Genomic DNA, 16,868 nt, shown 5'->3' on the forward strand with positions numbered 1-16,868 from the left:
TCAGCTCTGATAGCTCATGACCCTGGACATTGGGGCCAGATGGAATTGGACACTGGATCCACTAAGGCACAGACAGATCAGAAGTGAGAGGCGGACATTTTGTTTATGAGGTAGAAACTATTATCTCTATTTTACAGACAAGGACACTGCAGCACATAGAGGGTAAGTCATCTGCCCACGCTCACACAGCTGCTAAATGGCCCAGCTGAGATTTGAACAGGCCTGTGAGGTCGCAGAGTCTAAGTGGAGTGTCTGCCCACCTCAGTCTCCTGCCTTGAAGCAGTTATCAAGCATCTAATGTGTTCCTGGGATATACAAGGCACTGGTGACAAATGAAGATGAATAAGGAATGGTCCAGCTCCTGGCGGCTCTTCCTCACCTTGTGGCAAGAGTGAGCCCATGGCACCTTATTAGTGCTCACAGCAAACCAGCTTGTAGTTACCCTGCAGGAAAAACTTTTTGTACAAGCCATGAGCCCCCACCCCAAACCCAGTGTTTCACTATTCCGTATTGTAGGACATTTTGTTTTTGAGAACTATGAATTTTATAATTCCAAAAATATATTTTAAAAGAGCACTTAGAGGAAGAAAAGATGCTCGTAGTTTTAATAATCAAAAATGCTCTATAGAAGCCACATCCTTTAAACAAAGGATGCCAGGAGTGAGTTACTTGGCTGATGGAAGGTAGGTGAGGGAAGCGAGAATGGCAAAGGTTTTAATCTGTTCAGGCTGGGCAATTCCCATTACCTTTCTCAGCCTCATTGCCATTCATCTGTAAAACAGAACTGATAAAAAAATCCCACCCTGCCTCCCTTCAAAGGCTGTTGCGAGGATCAACTGTGATAATGTGTGACAAGGTTGTGTAAAATCCACTGTGTAAATATTTTTATTCCAAGAAGCCATGAAGGAAAACATTGATTAACTATATAAAAATTAAAACTTCGAAACGGAATTTAAAAATACCACAAAGTAAAAAAAGTCAAATGGTAAACTTAAAAAAAAAAAATCTGCAGCACATATGATGCAGCACAGGAAAATGAGCTGAGAGTTAATTACCCTGATATATAAAGAGCTCTTTCAAATCGATAGGAAAAAGATGACTAACCAATTAGAAAAAAGAGCAAAGGATATGAACAAGAAGTTCATGGAAAGATATTCAATCTCGCATGTATTAATGTATATTAAAGAAATACAAACCAAAACACAACATGCTTGCCATTTTAAAAAATCTACCTAATTGGCAAAAATAAATGAGTTTGATAATACTTTTACTGTTGAAAGTGGAAAAAGTGAATACACTCAAAAACACTGTCGTGTGAGGTGCAAGATGGTACAAACTTTTCTCAACGGTGATCTGGCAAAACTATACAGCATGCTAATATACACAAAAATCCAAGAACAGGTAACAGAATTCTGTGTAAGAATAAACAAAGAAAAATACCTCTGATGTCCAACAAGGAGGGACTGCATGAAAACACACCAATAACGTTAGGGCTTTGTCCTGGGACAGTAAGGTCTCTGAGACACATTTCTAGTGACAAATGCAAGGGACAGAAGACTATGTATGTTATGATCCCTTTTGTGTATATTTTAAAAGGTCATACATATATGAAAGTCCTAATTTTCCCCCAGAGTATACACACATACCAAAACCAACTGCTATTGGCTACCTTTTGGGAGGACGATGAGGTGTGTGGAATGGGTATGTGAGGAGCTTTCACTTTTCATTTTATACATTTCTGAGAATTAGTTCATTTTTAAAAAGTTACTAGGGGTTATCTGAACATAGGCACTGGCTCATGAGCCAATTAAATCTTCTTTATGTGCATTAAAAAATTAGGTAACTGTAAACTTGTATTAAAAAGTTAAGTGATTATTTTTTATGTGAATAAAAATTATCAGAACATTACCTAAATGAGAGACTGGTTCACCAGGTTATCATTATAATCAATTCATACGATGGAAACCCATGCAGCAATCAAAAAAAAAAGAAGTGCCTTCTGCACAAAGACAGATAAGGAACAATCTCCAAGATATTTTGGTCAGTGGAAAGACAAGGTACAGGACAGGTATATGATGTGTTATTTTTTATGTAAAAAATGAGTATAGAATACATGGTGGTACATGCATGCATTATCTCCAACAAAGATGATTAAGAAACTGGTACAGCAGAACCCTGGGGAAGGGCATGAAGAATTGGGGGACAGGGTAGATGGAGACTGGCTTTTCACGGAAATGTTCTATTAAAAATTTTTTTGCACTATATGCATATAGTATTATTGTTTTTTAATTATCTCTAAAAAATAATCATTTCCAAAACTGGACATGGAGTTGGAAGGTCTAGTTTCTAGGGCCTGCTCTGACATGAACTGGATCACTCCTTGTGTGATCTCGGGGGAAGTTCATCTCCCTTCTGAGCCTCAAGATCCCCTCTATCTAGTGGACAGGAAGCCCGAGATAAGATGAGTGTCAAAGCTCCTTATATCCTTGACTCCATACCAGCCTGAGAACCTTCTCACTGGGAGAGCCAATCAGATATGGAAAGGCAGCTAGGGAGATAGGGTGCTCCCCATTCTTGGATTTGTGGGAGCAGAGGCCAAGGGTCAGCTGCCTTGGGGACACAGGCTTGCATAACTTCTAAGATCCCTCTTGACTTGCCAACATGCTGTTCCCTTTCCTTCTTCCACTTGCCATGCCCCACCTGGAAACTCTTGGTTCATATTTCTTCTCCAGGTTACCCATGGCAAAAGTCCCATCTGTCTGGATAAGAGATCAGTCTTGTGGACCTGGGACAGGTGACACAACACTGGGAATCCATGTGGGCCTGATATGTCAGTAGGGACCAAAGCCTCATGTTGGGAAACAGAAACATTCGCCCGACCCAGAGATCGGCCTTGGCCTCAATCCTGTTCCCTTCCCCTTCCACAAGCAGCTCTCTAAGCCCATGGCCTTTCTGGTTCATCCGCCTCGCCACCCCCGCCCACCCATCTGCCATCAGTCATCACCCAGAACTTTCTTTGGTTCTCCATTGCCCACCAATCCAAGCAGATGCTCTTCAGCTGGACATTCAAGGTTCTGCACTTTCTGGTCTCAATTTACCTGACTTGTGCTTCCATTTGTTCATGATTGTCCCTTATTTAAAACAATTTTTCAAATTCAATCATATCCCTTCCCTGCTCAAAACTCTTTTACGGCTCCCTGTGAACTGGAAGATAAAGTCTAAGCTCCTCAGGCTGGCATTCAGAACTGGTGTCTGCCTCCCTGCCTAGCTCTATCTTCAGCTGCTTTCCTCAAAGTCAAGCTTTAATTAGTACCTGTTGAGTGCACAGGGCTATTTCATGACAGAGTATTTGCACGTACTATTCTCTTGGTTTCCTCAATATATATGGAGTTCTTACAAATCAGTAAGAAAAACAAATGAACAACTCAAACACATCCGATTTAACTATGTAGTTCAGGGGGAAAAAATGTAAATGGTCTATAAACATACAAAAAGATGTACAACCTCATTTATAAAGAAACACAAATCATAATGATAATATACCATTTTCACCCATCAAATTGGCAAAAATTCCTACAACGTCCATGTCTCTTTGTTAGCTAAAGTCCAAACCTATTCTTTACATCCAGCTGCAAAAATGTCACCTCTTCTAGACATCTGGGCTTCCACAGTGCCCTGTACATCCTGAGACAATGCTTAGAAGAGGGCTAGGCACATAGCAGAAATTTAGTCAATGTTAGCTATTAATAATAAAAATAACAACTGCCACACTGTTCTATAATGATGAGCTAATGGGTCTATTAACCTCATGAAGGTCCCTAAGGGCAGAGATGGAGTTGGATTCACCTGGGCTTTGCTGGCATCAGCACAGGGACTGCTACAGACATGTGCCCAATAAGTGGATAAGCAATGGGGACAGGTAAAGTACATGAGGCTGAGGAAGGCTGACGCCAGAAACCAGCTCTTGGAAGCTGTTCTGCTGGGAAGAGTAGATGCTGTGGAAGAAGGGAGAGCCTGAAAGGAGAGCCGGGTGGTGGGCACAGGTCCAGGCACAACCTCCAGTAATTGGGGTCCACTCTGTCTCAGGCAGGCACTGTGCTGGGCTCTTTGCCCACGCTATTTCTATTCCTGACAATTCTTCAAGATGGGTGATGCTCCCTCCATTTTACAAAGAAAACTGAAGTTCTGGAAGGGTGGCTTCCTAAATGGCTCTTATGACCCCACACTGCCTCTGTGCTGGTTTGTGGACATTCACAGGTATATGGCTTTGGACATATTACTTTCTCTATTTGAGCTTCTACTTCCTCATCTGAGAAATGGCTATACATTAAGAATTTCTCAGATTTAAGAATTGGTGGACACCTAAGAATACAGTTTGTAAGATTTCACTTTAAGGACCACTGCATCCAAAGTTAAATGCTGTTACACTGGAGGATTCCTCAATAAGCACACAGTTATAAACACGATAGGAAAGGCAGCCACAGAAATCAGGCAGCAGAATGTAGTTTCTAGAGAGTTATTCAGGCAATCTAAACATGCTGTTGTGAAAGTAGGGGAGGTTGTCATTTTCGTTAAAATATTTTTAAAATTGTCTAATGGTCAAATGGACAAAGGTGCCAAGACAATTCATTGGATAAAAAGAGTTTCTTCATCAAATATCACTGGGACAGCTGGTTATCCTCTTGAAAAAGAATGCATTTAGACCCCTATTTCCTATCATACACAAAGTTAACTCAATCATCAAAAAATAAATGTAAAGATTAAAACTATAAAACTCTTAGAAGAAAACAGGAGTAAATCTTTGTGACTTTGGGTTAGGCTATGATTTCTTAGCTATGACACCAAACACACAAGCAATAAAAGAAAAGAAATTGATATACTGGACTTTTGATAAATTCAAAACTTCTGCATTTCAAAGGACACTAGTAAGAAAGTGAAAAGGTAAGCAACAGACTGGGAGAAAATATTTGCAAATCATGTAACCAAAAAGAGACTCGCATTTAGAATATAAAAAGAACTCTATGGCTCAATAATAGGAAAACAATACAATTAAAAATGGGTAAAAGTTTTGAATAGACATTTCACCTAAGGAGATATATGACAAGCTAATAAGCACATAAAAAGATGCTCAACATCATTAGCCATCAGGGAAATGCAAATCAAAACCACAGTAAGATACCAACCACTTCACATTCACAAGGATGGCTAGAATTAAAAACACAGACAATAACATGTGTTGGTGAGGATGTGGAGAAATTGGCACCCTCATACATTGCTGATGGAAATGTAAAATAGTGCAGCTGCTGTGGAAAACAGTTGCGTGTTTCTAGAAAAATTAAACGTAGAGTTACTATATGACTCTGCAATTCCATGCCTAGGCATCTATTCAAGAGAAATGAAGCATATGTCCACATAAAAACTTGTATGTGACTGTCCATAGAAGTATTGTTCATAACAGCCAAAAAGTTCAGCAACTGGGGAAGCAACAAAAGTGTCCATCAACTAGGGACAATAGGTAAACAAAATGTAGTCTATCCAAAGAATGAAATGTTATTCATCAATAAAAAGGAATGAAGTACTGACACATGATACAACATGGATGAACCTTGAAAGCATTATGCTAAATGACACAAGCAAGACACAAAAGGTCAGATACCGTGCGATTCCATCTATGTGAAATGCTCAGAAAGGCAAATCTATAAAGACAGAAAGTAGATCAGTGGTTGTTGGGGGCTAGGGGTGGAACAGGAGAGTGACAGAAAATAGACAGGTTTTTATTTTTTTCAGGATGGTGGAGATAATTTAAAATTGTGGTGATGTACTAACAATTATGAAATTATACACTTAAAATAAATGAACTTTTTTATAGCAAACAAATTACACCTTGACAAAGCTTTAAGAAAACATATGATGATTAAATGCAATGCAAGATCCTAGATTGGGCTAAAAACTTCACATAAAGGACATTATTGAGACAACTGGTGAAATGTAACTATAAATTGTATATTAGATTCTAGTATCACGTCAATGTTAAACTTCCTGAATTTGACTATTGGACCATGGTTACATAAGAGAATGTCCTTGCTCTTGGGATATATATGCTAGTATTATTCAGGAGTAGAAGTCATCATGGTGCATGTTTGCAATAACCTCTCAAATAGTTCTAAGAAAATGAGAAATTTTGGTGAAACGTTACTAATGATGAATTTAGGTGAAGGTGTATGTGGGAGACTTTTTTTGTATTACTCTTGCAAGTCCTCTTGAAGATTGAAATTATTACAAAATAACTCTTACAACTCAAAGAATTCACACACAAAAATCCGTGGACCCCCAAAAGGAGAAAAAGCACTGATCTAGTTGTGAACACAGCTCTCATAGGGTGTGCCCCTGCTCATCACATGTCTGTGGGACCCCCAATAGACAGAAGGCAGGGTTAGGACACATGCCTTTGTGACCCCATAGCATTCATTCATTCATTCACCCAGCAAGTATTTATTGAGCACCTACTATGTGCAAGGGATCAGATGTGAACCACACACACCATCCTTGCCCTTGTGGTGCTAATGTTCACTGGGGTGGAGGGAGACAGAAAAGGATGTGGAAACCCCTCAGCTGTGCCTGGCCCCTAGCTCTCACTAGATACAGTGACCCGGAGGGCAGATATTGGTGTCTGAATCATCTCTGTTCCCCTGGATTATAAAAGTGTCAAGTTCTGTTCGCACACATCAAAGAGGATCACAGCTTTGAACTCTGGGGCCTTCGGCCTAGACGGAACAGGCAGATATGCTGGGCACCTCAGATCAGAAGAGCTCAGAACATAACCAGCAAGAGTGGGTGGCAGGGAGAGTAGTTGCCAGCTGTGAGTAGGAAGGGATGAAGGGATGGGGGCACCTCGCTCTCCACCTACCTTACCCACTACATTGGTCAACCCTCCAAATCCCAAAGGAGAGCTCAATTCTGGATCTCCATTCTGCTGCTGCCACTTTCCAGCTGGCAAGGAATGTGGATGAGTCACTTGGCTTGCCTCAGTTTCCCCATCAGCAAAATAGGGTGGATAGTCCTAGCTCACAGGATTGCTCTGAGAATTAAATGAGCACACAGTTGGGCTGGATGCACAGTGAGCATTTAGAGAATGGCTTGTCACTGAAAAGCCCACCATGACAACATGAAACACCAGAAGATGTCACAATCTATGTAAAGAGCCTAACAGTGCCCGGCACACACAGATGCTCCACAAACAATAGCTGTTATTATTTGTGTGCAGAGGCCAGAGCCTAGTTTCCCTTTTCTTCAATGAGGGTGTGGGCAGAATGCCCTCTGATGTGGTGTGATGTCACTAGGGAGGTAAGACTTTTGCCTGGGAAGTCTTAGGGCTGAAAAGGAAGTGAGGAATGGCTGTTGCCCCATTCAGTCCACTCCTGACCCTTGCCCTAAGCCAGTGCCTGGTCACCTCTCTTTGACCAATCCCTTCAGAAATTCCCCAGGAAATGCCCCTGTGCCCATACCCTGAGCATAAGTCCAGTCTCCAGGCCCAGGAGCTTCATACTTCACCTCCTACTGTTAAGATCACTCCAAGTAGAAACCAGTAGGCACAATAATTAATATGCATATATAGTTGCGTGTGCATGTGTGTTATATATATATGTATTATATACATATTGCTGTATATGTGTGTATATGTGTGTGTGTATATATATACAATCTATGTATACATATGTGTATATATATATACACACAATCTATGTATATATATATACACACACACACATATACACACATATACAGCAATATGTATATAATACATATATATATACACACACACATACATACACATAAATAGCTGATTAGAAAACAAATGTATGTATCTACATAAGGAAACAACGATGAAAGCTAAGCTGACAGTGTGTTGAGAACAAGGTGCTGTAGTGTACCACGGCTTTATTAATTAGGGTCCCTCTCTTCTCTGCAAGCATGGCACCAATCTCTTGCTGCATTCTCTGTCTCCGGTCTCCCCTCTGCCGGTCAGTCCTCCATTAAAGCTCCCAAGACAACCTCTTCAAACTCAGATCTGATTACTGTAAGGTAGTGGAACAAATGATTAAGAGTCTAGGCATTGGAATCAAGCAGATTTGGAGTTTGAGGCCATTTGCTACTGGTGTGTGACCTTGGGCAAGTGAATGCATCTCTTTAAACCTCAGTGTTCTTATCTGCAAAATCAGGATCGTAAGAAACCCTACTCTACAAAATCAGGAAAGGATGACACATGTCAAGTCACCTGGCAGGTCTAACAAATCACAGTGGTGGATGCTAGATGCTTTTGCCTGCCCAGCCTCCATTCTCACTCTGAGTGAGGTGCCCCAATTTTCTTTGGTGAATCCTCCTCCTCCATTCTTAGTCCATCTAGTTTGTGTCGGCTGACTCCATCCCTAACTCTAGAGTATTCTGCCCCCTCACCAGAATGATTAGTCCAGGGATGGGCATGTGACTAAAGCTAGACCACTGAGAGTCTTTCCTGGGAGTTCTGCTGGAATCATTTCTGTTTGGATTATTAGCTATAAGACTTGTAAACCTGGATCAGCTGGAGCCATCATGGGCAGAGAGGCTGCTGGGAGTGAAGTCATGAGACATGAAAGAAGAAAAAAAGATACCAGTGTCCAGAGACACAGTTTAAGCCTCTAAATCAGCCCTGTCTATTTCAGAAATAGAAGGCAATAAATTCAGCCTTTGGCTTAGACCAGTCTGGGTTTTCTTGTTTGTTAGTTTATTTTTGTCACTTGCAACCAAAAAAGTACTAGTTAATACAACCTCCCTACACAAAGCCTCTGATTGCTCCACAGAGTCCAGCACTCCAGCTCTGGGCCCCATCTACCTTCCTTTTTGGCCTCAACTCTGGTTCTCACTTCTCTCTGACTCCATGCCACCCAATACTGATAGCTGTTCCCTAAATACACCATAAGAACTCAATCTACAGGTTCCACCCAAAGTCTCCTCCACACTTTCCACTTGGTCATTTCACACTCCAGACCCAGCTCAGTGTCGCCTTCCCTGGAAACCTCCCCTAAATATATCCTCCACCACTCTGAAGTATCAATGGCACCTACCTCCAGCCTCCCACCTCTCTCTAATTATGTCCCTGGAGTAAAGTTTACTGGTTTTTTCTCTTACCTCTTCAAAAATCATTGCCTCACTGTATCATTTAAGAAATGAACATCGTGAATTGACTTGGGATTTGACCAACTCAAAATTTGATTTTAACTCACCAAGAACATTTCCTGAGCCACAAACCTGACTGGTGCACCCAAGGCTGAATGATCTGGCACTGCCCTCAGGGGAACTGATAGTCTAAATTAAACAATTTTCCATTTGGCTCAAGTCCAGGGTTGCAAAAATGACAATTTTAAGATGTTATAATCAAACCAAGAACATTAATTTCTCAAGGATAATAATCAGTGACATTTATTGAGCCATTATTTCGTCATTGCATATGGGCATGCTCATGCATATGTTATTTAATCCTCATCCTGTGATACTATCCCCACTTTACAGATGAGGAAACTAAGGCCCAGGGAGACATTCCCAAGGGGTTGCAGCACCAAATGGGGAACTGGGATCTTCCTGTTCCCACCCATCTTCCTGTTCTCCCCCAGCTGATCTCAGCAATGTATGAACACACTGTTTGAGGGCAGCTTGGAAATGATTTAAAAATTTATCACTTAAAGCTCAGAACCAAGCTAGTTGCCCCGATTGCTCACAAGAAGGTGGCATCCATACCCACTTCTGCACAGGAGTCTTTAACTTCACAATTCATGCTCAGCCTCTGGCTATGATGTACCCCTTGTTTTGCAGGCATCAGGTTTCAGATTCACTGTGTTTGCTTCCGGTTGCCAGTGTGATCAAAGTCTTGGTGGTTAGTCTGCTGGGAAGGTATTTCAACACACAACTGTTTTGAATATAGTGACTTCCCCATATTGTCCCTACCAAGAGTGGCATTGCAGTAGCCTCTTGAAGGCACATCCAAGGCCACTGAGCCTGGCCAATGGGTGCATCCCATTGGTTTGATTCTAAGTTTGTAAGGAAATATGCTTGATTGATTTATTTAGAAAAGGCCTTCTGTTTCGCCACCTACTTTATTCTCTGCAAAATGGGGATGAGGAACCTTCAGGGGTTATTGTAAGACTGGAGTGAGACACCATACGGAAAGTTACAGGCACACAGCAGGTGTTCACTAAGTGCTCATTCTTTCATGTTCTCTCAGCCCAGAAGTTGGGGCCATAGTTCGCCTACATGCAGACCCAGTTGCCCTCTTACACCTGCTCAGGCACCTATCCTGACCTCTGAGCCCCACCGGGAACTCTAAGGACCTGTACAGCCAGGTGAGACCCATTGTGGGTGGGCACTGAATCAACCTGAGCCCCAGACTGAACCCCACGGCCCCTGCTGCCTGGCATCTCATACCCCAAGCAACTCCTTTGCCCTCAAAATCAGTCTCAGCTGCCTCCTCTACCAGGAAGCCTTTGGAGAACCCGTCCGGATGTGAGTGCTGACGTTCCCCTTCTGGGCTTCCATGGGCTTTGGAGCTTACCCCCATCTCAGCACTGTGTGGTAACTTCTTCTTTTCTTGTCCTATCTCTCCCAGAGCACTGTCATCATCCCCAAAACAGAAACAGTATGTCGCTCACCAAGCGGCTCTGTTGCAGAATTGGGTAACACTTCCTCCATGTCAGGCACAGAGCCAGGGATCCCATAAGAGAAGATCTGTCTCAAAGTGAAGCCAGTAAGGAAGAAAGCAGAGGTAATAGCTGAAAATTCCAATCCTATTACATAAGTTGAACCCCTGGATTCAGTTCTTCCTAAAGCTAGTTTATCCCCTAGACTTTGCAGTTCAATGAGCCAAGTAACAAAGTAACAAAGTCGTTTTTCTGTGTATGCCTGTTTGATTTAGATTTTCTGTCACTTTCAAATAGAAAGGTCCTAAGGAACTGAGCTTGGTAAGGTGACCTGACACACCTAAGGTCACATGGCTGAGAAAGCAGCAGAGCTGGGACTCACACCAAAGTCTGGACTCTCAACCTGCTTCAGCAGCCTAATCATGCCCCAGAGTCCAGGCTGACAGCTGGGTATAGACTGGACACTCCACTCTGTCCACCATACTCTTCTCACCTCTTTCCCAGAAGCAGCCGAAGCAGCACTGACATAGATTTCTGGGCATTGGTTTGTTCATCCATCAAATGGAGCTAATGATCACCTCACCCCACTCCACACACACTTTTAGTGAAGGTCACAGGGTGCCTCACGCTGGCCTGGCCACTCAGGACTCTGTGAATGGACCCGGAGTATAGACCCTCCCACCTGCCCTCCCACTTGCCCTCTTCATCTGTATGATGGTCTACAGAGGCTGCTCACCAGACCGCTGCCTCAGCTTGGCAGTCACACGGAGCTCCACACACACCCTGCCTATACCTGGCCAACACTCCCAGCTTGGTAGTAACTCCACTGCTGGGAAGAGGTCTTGAAGGCCTAACTCCTCCAGCTGTTTGATGGTGGAGGTGGGGTCCTGCACAGCCCCTGCTCACTCTAAACCCAGGAGAGGGGACTCCAAATAGAATGAGGATAACAGGCCTATGGGAGATGGTGGTGCATTCTCCAGGAAAGGGTCATCTGGAAAGTATTCAGGGACGCACAGGCAGCCTCCTGTGCAAGGAAACCCCTTATGTTTCCAAAGGTGCAGGCTTTTCAAGGTAAGGAGGGGTAAGAACAGGAGGAGGGCCTGCCAAACTAGAATTTATTTTGTGACCATAAAGCAATCGCCCATTACACTTGAGCGAGTAGAGGCTCAGGGAAGGCCTGTGACTTTACCAGCCTAGCAGATGGGAGTGCAGAGGCAGGACCTGAACGGGGTTTTGTTTGACATCAATGTCTACATAGTATGTCCCACTTGGAGGGTCAGAAAGAGTCCAATGTGATGCTGAGCATAAAGGATCTCTCTTAGCATAGCTAAGCTGAGAAGGGTCTCATTATAATTGCTACTTGGTCTGGGGACTTCCAGATATTTCAGGGAAGGAGCGGCTTCCACTTCTGTCCTCCAAGCCTGGATTTCTCTCCCTGCTGCAGACAACACAGCTCAGAGCTGCTCACTGTGCTTCTGCTTAGAGCTCCAGGCATCCTGCAACCCCAGCAGGACTCTGGCCTTCTCTGCTTGCCATCTACTCTCTAAATCAACTTCAAATCCACAAACTTCTTTTCTATTACTTAACTTTTCTGCATCCTAAACATTGATATCTACGACATCATGAATCTGGTGTGCTAGCTGTTTTTTTTGGTCTAATGGGCAATGTGTACCTATAAATATAAAACATGTCTGACCAAGTCCCCCTCACTCGCTGTCTACCCCCTTCTCCTGACTTTTTATCTGGTTTGCTTATCACTTTTGTGTCCCCAGAGACAATGCAGTACTCAGCACACAGTAGGTGTTCAATAAATGTTTGTAGAATGATTGAATTCATGAATAAAGGAGGTGCCTGACCCTGAGTGGAGTCACGGAGTACTCCAAGGCTCCTCACTCCACCTGGCCAATTCACAGGTTAGGACATGAGGCCTCAGGAGGAAAAGGAGCTTGGCTGAGGCCCTCAGTAAGCCAATAGAGGCGTCTGCTCCAGAACCCAGCTGTCCTGGCTCTTGGTCACGAACTTTCTGCTATGTTCTCAGGGAGTCCTCTGCCCCACTGGACTGAAATGAGCCTTCCCCTAGGCTCCTCAAAAAAGGCACTGACATCCACCTGACCAGGCTCCCCAGCTTGGGCCTTGGAGCCCAAAAAGGCAGGTTGCTGCTGGAGACAAGTAAACTGAAAGCTGGAGCCCTGGACTCTGAGCTGCCTGACCATTGGGATCCTCCTATAGCCTTTGGCTCACTGGGGTCATCGGGAATTCTATCTGGGTCAGAGGATGCCTTTGCTGACTAAGCTCAGAAAGCAGCCCTGGGAGCTCTCATTCCTGCCACTGAGCCTCCCCCCATTCCACTCCAATCTTAGGGGCCAGTGCAGCAGAGAGCCCCCTTAGCACTGGAGTCCAACCCACTGCTGATGGAAAAACTGAGATTCAGTGATGGGGAAGTCATAAGATCACTCACCCCTGCCCCCCACACTCATCCCAAACAAAAGCCACATGATGCACTGAGGGGCTCAGAGTCACTCCAGGTTCAAACTCTAGCTCCCCAACTTATAACCACTGTGGGACATTGCACAGACATCCTAACATCTCTAGGCCTGGGTTTCCACATAACCAGTAGTGGTAGTCATTCTCCTTTCCAGGTTGTTGTGAAGGTTAGATAGAGAAGCAGGACTCAGTGGAGAATCTCCCTGAAGGGCAAGTGGTCCCAGGTCCCCATCTTATCCAAGGGGAGTTCCCAATTGACTGTGCCTCACTGAATCTCTCATTCTGTGTGTCCAAGCCCACCCACCGAGAGACCATCCCCTAAGTCCCTCCAGGCCCTAGGGGTTTATAGGTCCTCAAGGTTCTACTCTGGATCATTTCAGAAAGAAGCCGAAGTTGTCAGTGGGTCATGGGAACTCCATCAGGATACTGCACAGATGGGGAGATGGCCCTGGAGAACACTGAGGGGGAGACCTGCCCCAGGCAATGTCCTCTCAGCACAAAGTCAACCCTGATGAACTGACAGACAGAAGGAACCGTAGGTTTCATAGCCTGAAGAAGTCTTTTGCTCCCTCTTCCCGAGCTCCCCAGAGATTATGCTTAGGGAGGCAAGGAGGCAGCAGTTGGAGAAGGAAACTGTGCCAACCACACTCCAGGGACCCTGGGCAACTGTGTTACCTCTGTAGACTTCAGTTTACTCAGCTGTAAATGGGGTTGTCAAGAGTTCCTCTTTCTTAGGGTGGTTGTGAGGTCGTCAGGCAAAGAACCAACCAGCCTGGGGCAGGGTGGGGTCCTGGACTGTCCACATACCAGGGCTTAGGGCTGGTCTAATGCCCAGGGGAATGAAAGAACTTCCCCTTTGCAGCTGAGGCTGCCTTTCCAAGCAGCTGTGGGGAAACACCTGGGGTTCCTGAGCCCAGGGTGTGCCTGTGTGCCATCCGGACAGTGAGAAGAGGTTGAAGAAAACAGTTCCAAGAAACAACAAAAATACTGACAAGAGCCCAGAGACCCTAATCATGGCAGGCTGCCGTGACAATCAACAGTCCCTCACATGTTTCTCAGGTGGTTGATACCCACTCCCTCCCCTGGGCAAAGTGGCTGGTACTCACAGTGTCACAGGGGATGGAGTGGAGGTCTTCCTGGTGCCCCTGCACCCTGCCTGTCTCCAAGGACCCTGGGGACAAGCTGTGGGCCTCCCCACTGCAGGGCTTAATGTCTGACTTCCTCCCTGCTCAGCCAGCATCCAGGAAACCACGCCCCAGGGAGAGGGCGTCAAGCACCCTGGGGCCCCATCTGCCCTCCCACTGGGCCCTGGACACTGCCCATGGGCTCCTTCGAGGTCTGGCCAGTCTGAATGGCCTCAACAGGCAGGCCCCAGAGGCTCTAGTCAATAAATAATGCAGCTCCCTCCCTGGCCAGTCTCTTGTGGCCGATCGTGTTTCCGGGCCACCTGAGTTTCTGCTAGGCTGCTTTGTTCAGAGCACTGGGCCACACTGGGTCTCTGGCCACTGAGGCACTATCACTCTCACTGAGGGCCAGCCTCAGCAGGGAGGACAAAGGTGGCCCTGGAGAGAAGCTGCCCTACTTACTCTGAAAGCAGCTCCGGCCCAATTGGACCCAGGGTGGAGGGGTCGGCAGTCAGCCTGGTCCCCTTATGGCCAGGCCAGGCTCAGAGGCCTCCATGTGCTCAGATCTCCACACTGGTGGTGCTACCCAGAGAGCCCTTTCACCACTGCCCCTCTGCCTGGCCCATTCCCCATTCCTGGAAGCCATCCTAGGCCCCTCTTCCAAGAAGCCTCCTCTCCCATCTGAATTCCCACTGCCAGTCTGTCCATCTGCCAGCTTGTCTCCTTTGAGTATCAATCATTGTCTCTCTTCTAGACAGTAGCCACCCATTGCCTCCTGACTGGTCTCTCCCTGCCCTCAGCCTCTACCCTTCCTGCTCCATGGTCTCATTTCCTCATAGCAGCCTGAGTGATTTTTTTTTTTTTTTTTATGTGAGGCAACCCTTGGTTGACCTCACAGATTGCAAGGACCTTGTCAGTTTACAATCCCTTATTTTTTATTTTTTATGCCTACAGCACCTGGTCTTCCTAGGTGGTCTCCCATCCAAGTACTAGCCAGGCCCAACCTTTAGCTTCCGAGATCAGACGGGATTGGGCATGTTCAGGGTGGCATGGCAGTAGACCTGAGTGATTGTTTTAAAACAGAAAGAACATCATGTCATTATGCTGCTTAAAACCCTGCCCTGCCTCTCCCCTCACCCCAGTACACTCTCAAGTCCTCAAAAAGATCTGGCCTTGCTGAACTCAGGGACTACACGTTCCTCCCTGACCCCGACCCAGACTCCTCAATGTTCTTTAGGCATTCTCCTGCCTCAGGGCCTTTGTACCTGTTTTTTCCTCTGCTTGGAACTCTCTTCCCCAGATCTTCACAAGATTGCCCCTTCCTGCTACTCTCAGCACAAGGCTATCTTCTCTCTCAGACAGGCCTTTTCTTTTCTTTTTTCTCTTTCTTTTTCTTTCTTTCCTTCTTTCTTTCTTTCCTTCTTTCTTTCTTTCTTTCTTTCTTTCTCTTTCTTTCTTTCTTTCTTTCTTTCTTTCTTTCTTTCTTTCTTTCTTTCTTTCTTTCTTTCTTCTTTTTTGCTTTTTTAAAAAAAGCTGTTTTATGAAGATATAATTCACTTTCCATAAAATTCACCCATTTAATATGTATAATTCAGTGATTTCAGAATATTCACAGAGTGGTACAAACACCACAATTTAGAACATTTTGATCATCCCCAAAATAAACCCTGTAACAAGCATTCTCATTCTCTCTGTGCCTGGTCCTAATTTACTTTCTCTATGAACTTAACTCTGTGGATACTCACATATACCCTGTGGTCTTTTAAGACTTGCTTATTTCACTCAGCACAATGTTTTCAAGGTTTATCCATGTCATAGTACACATCAGCACTTCATTTTTTTTTTTTTTTTATGGCCGTGTAGCTTTTCATTATATGTATAGGCCACATTTAGTTTATCCACTCGTCATTTATGAGAGTTGAGAGAAGGCTTTCTTGATCACTCCAGGTCACATGGCCCCTTTCTGTGGCTCTATTACCTCTCCCACTTTTATCCCTGTCTGAAGACATCTTCATCTACTTGTTTTATTTGTTTCTCCCCTGCCTGAATGTCAGCTCCATGAGGCCCAGGCTGTCCACACTAATCCCAGTTGTACCCCAGGGCCTAGCACAGGCCTGGAACGGCCTTTTCCACCATCTACTTCAGTCGCCTGTGCCCTGCCGGCTCTGAGCTGTCTGAGGACGGCAGGAACCTTACTCACCAAGAAGGGCTCCATCAATAATCAGGGCAGGAAACTAATAACACAAGGTACTTGGGACCCAGGTTTCTTGTGTAGTGGGGCAGTGCTCTTCACAGGTAGATATTAACTGATGGATGTTAGAATGTATGTTGAGCACCAGGCACAGTGCCAGGCACAGAGTAGGTCCCCAACCCTGTACAAAGACTCGATGTGGGATGAGCAATGACGTAGCATGAGGCGGGGTGGGCGGAGAGTGAGGGAGGGCAGGCCTGCAGGACTGAGATGATTGTGAATCTATGGACGCAAGGGTAGAGCAGCCACCGGAAGGATCTATGTATGCTTTGGGCAGTGCACAGAACAAAGGGGTGCAGCTCGAGCTCTGCCCTGTGCTATATTCAGCTCTGGGGTGTGTTT

The 16,868-nt window shown here is 44.9% G+C and overlaps 1 pseudogene; it reads right to left on the minus strand.

The window, feature by feature from the left end:
- Positions 1-15,220: 15,220 nt before the first annotated feature.
- LOC112484383 lies at positions 15,221-15,336 on the minus strand (annotated as a pseudogene).
- Positions 15,337-16,868: the final 1,532 nt, after the last annotated feature.

This window comes from Pteropus alecto, unplaced genomic scaffold (assembly GCF_000325575.1).
Source record: "Pteropus alecto unplaced genomic scaffold, ASM32557v1 scaffold75, whole genome shotgun sequence".
NCBI lineage: Eukaryota > Metazoa > Chordata > Mammalia > Chiroptera > Pteropodidae > Pteropus > Pteropus alecto.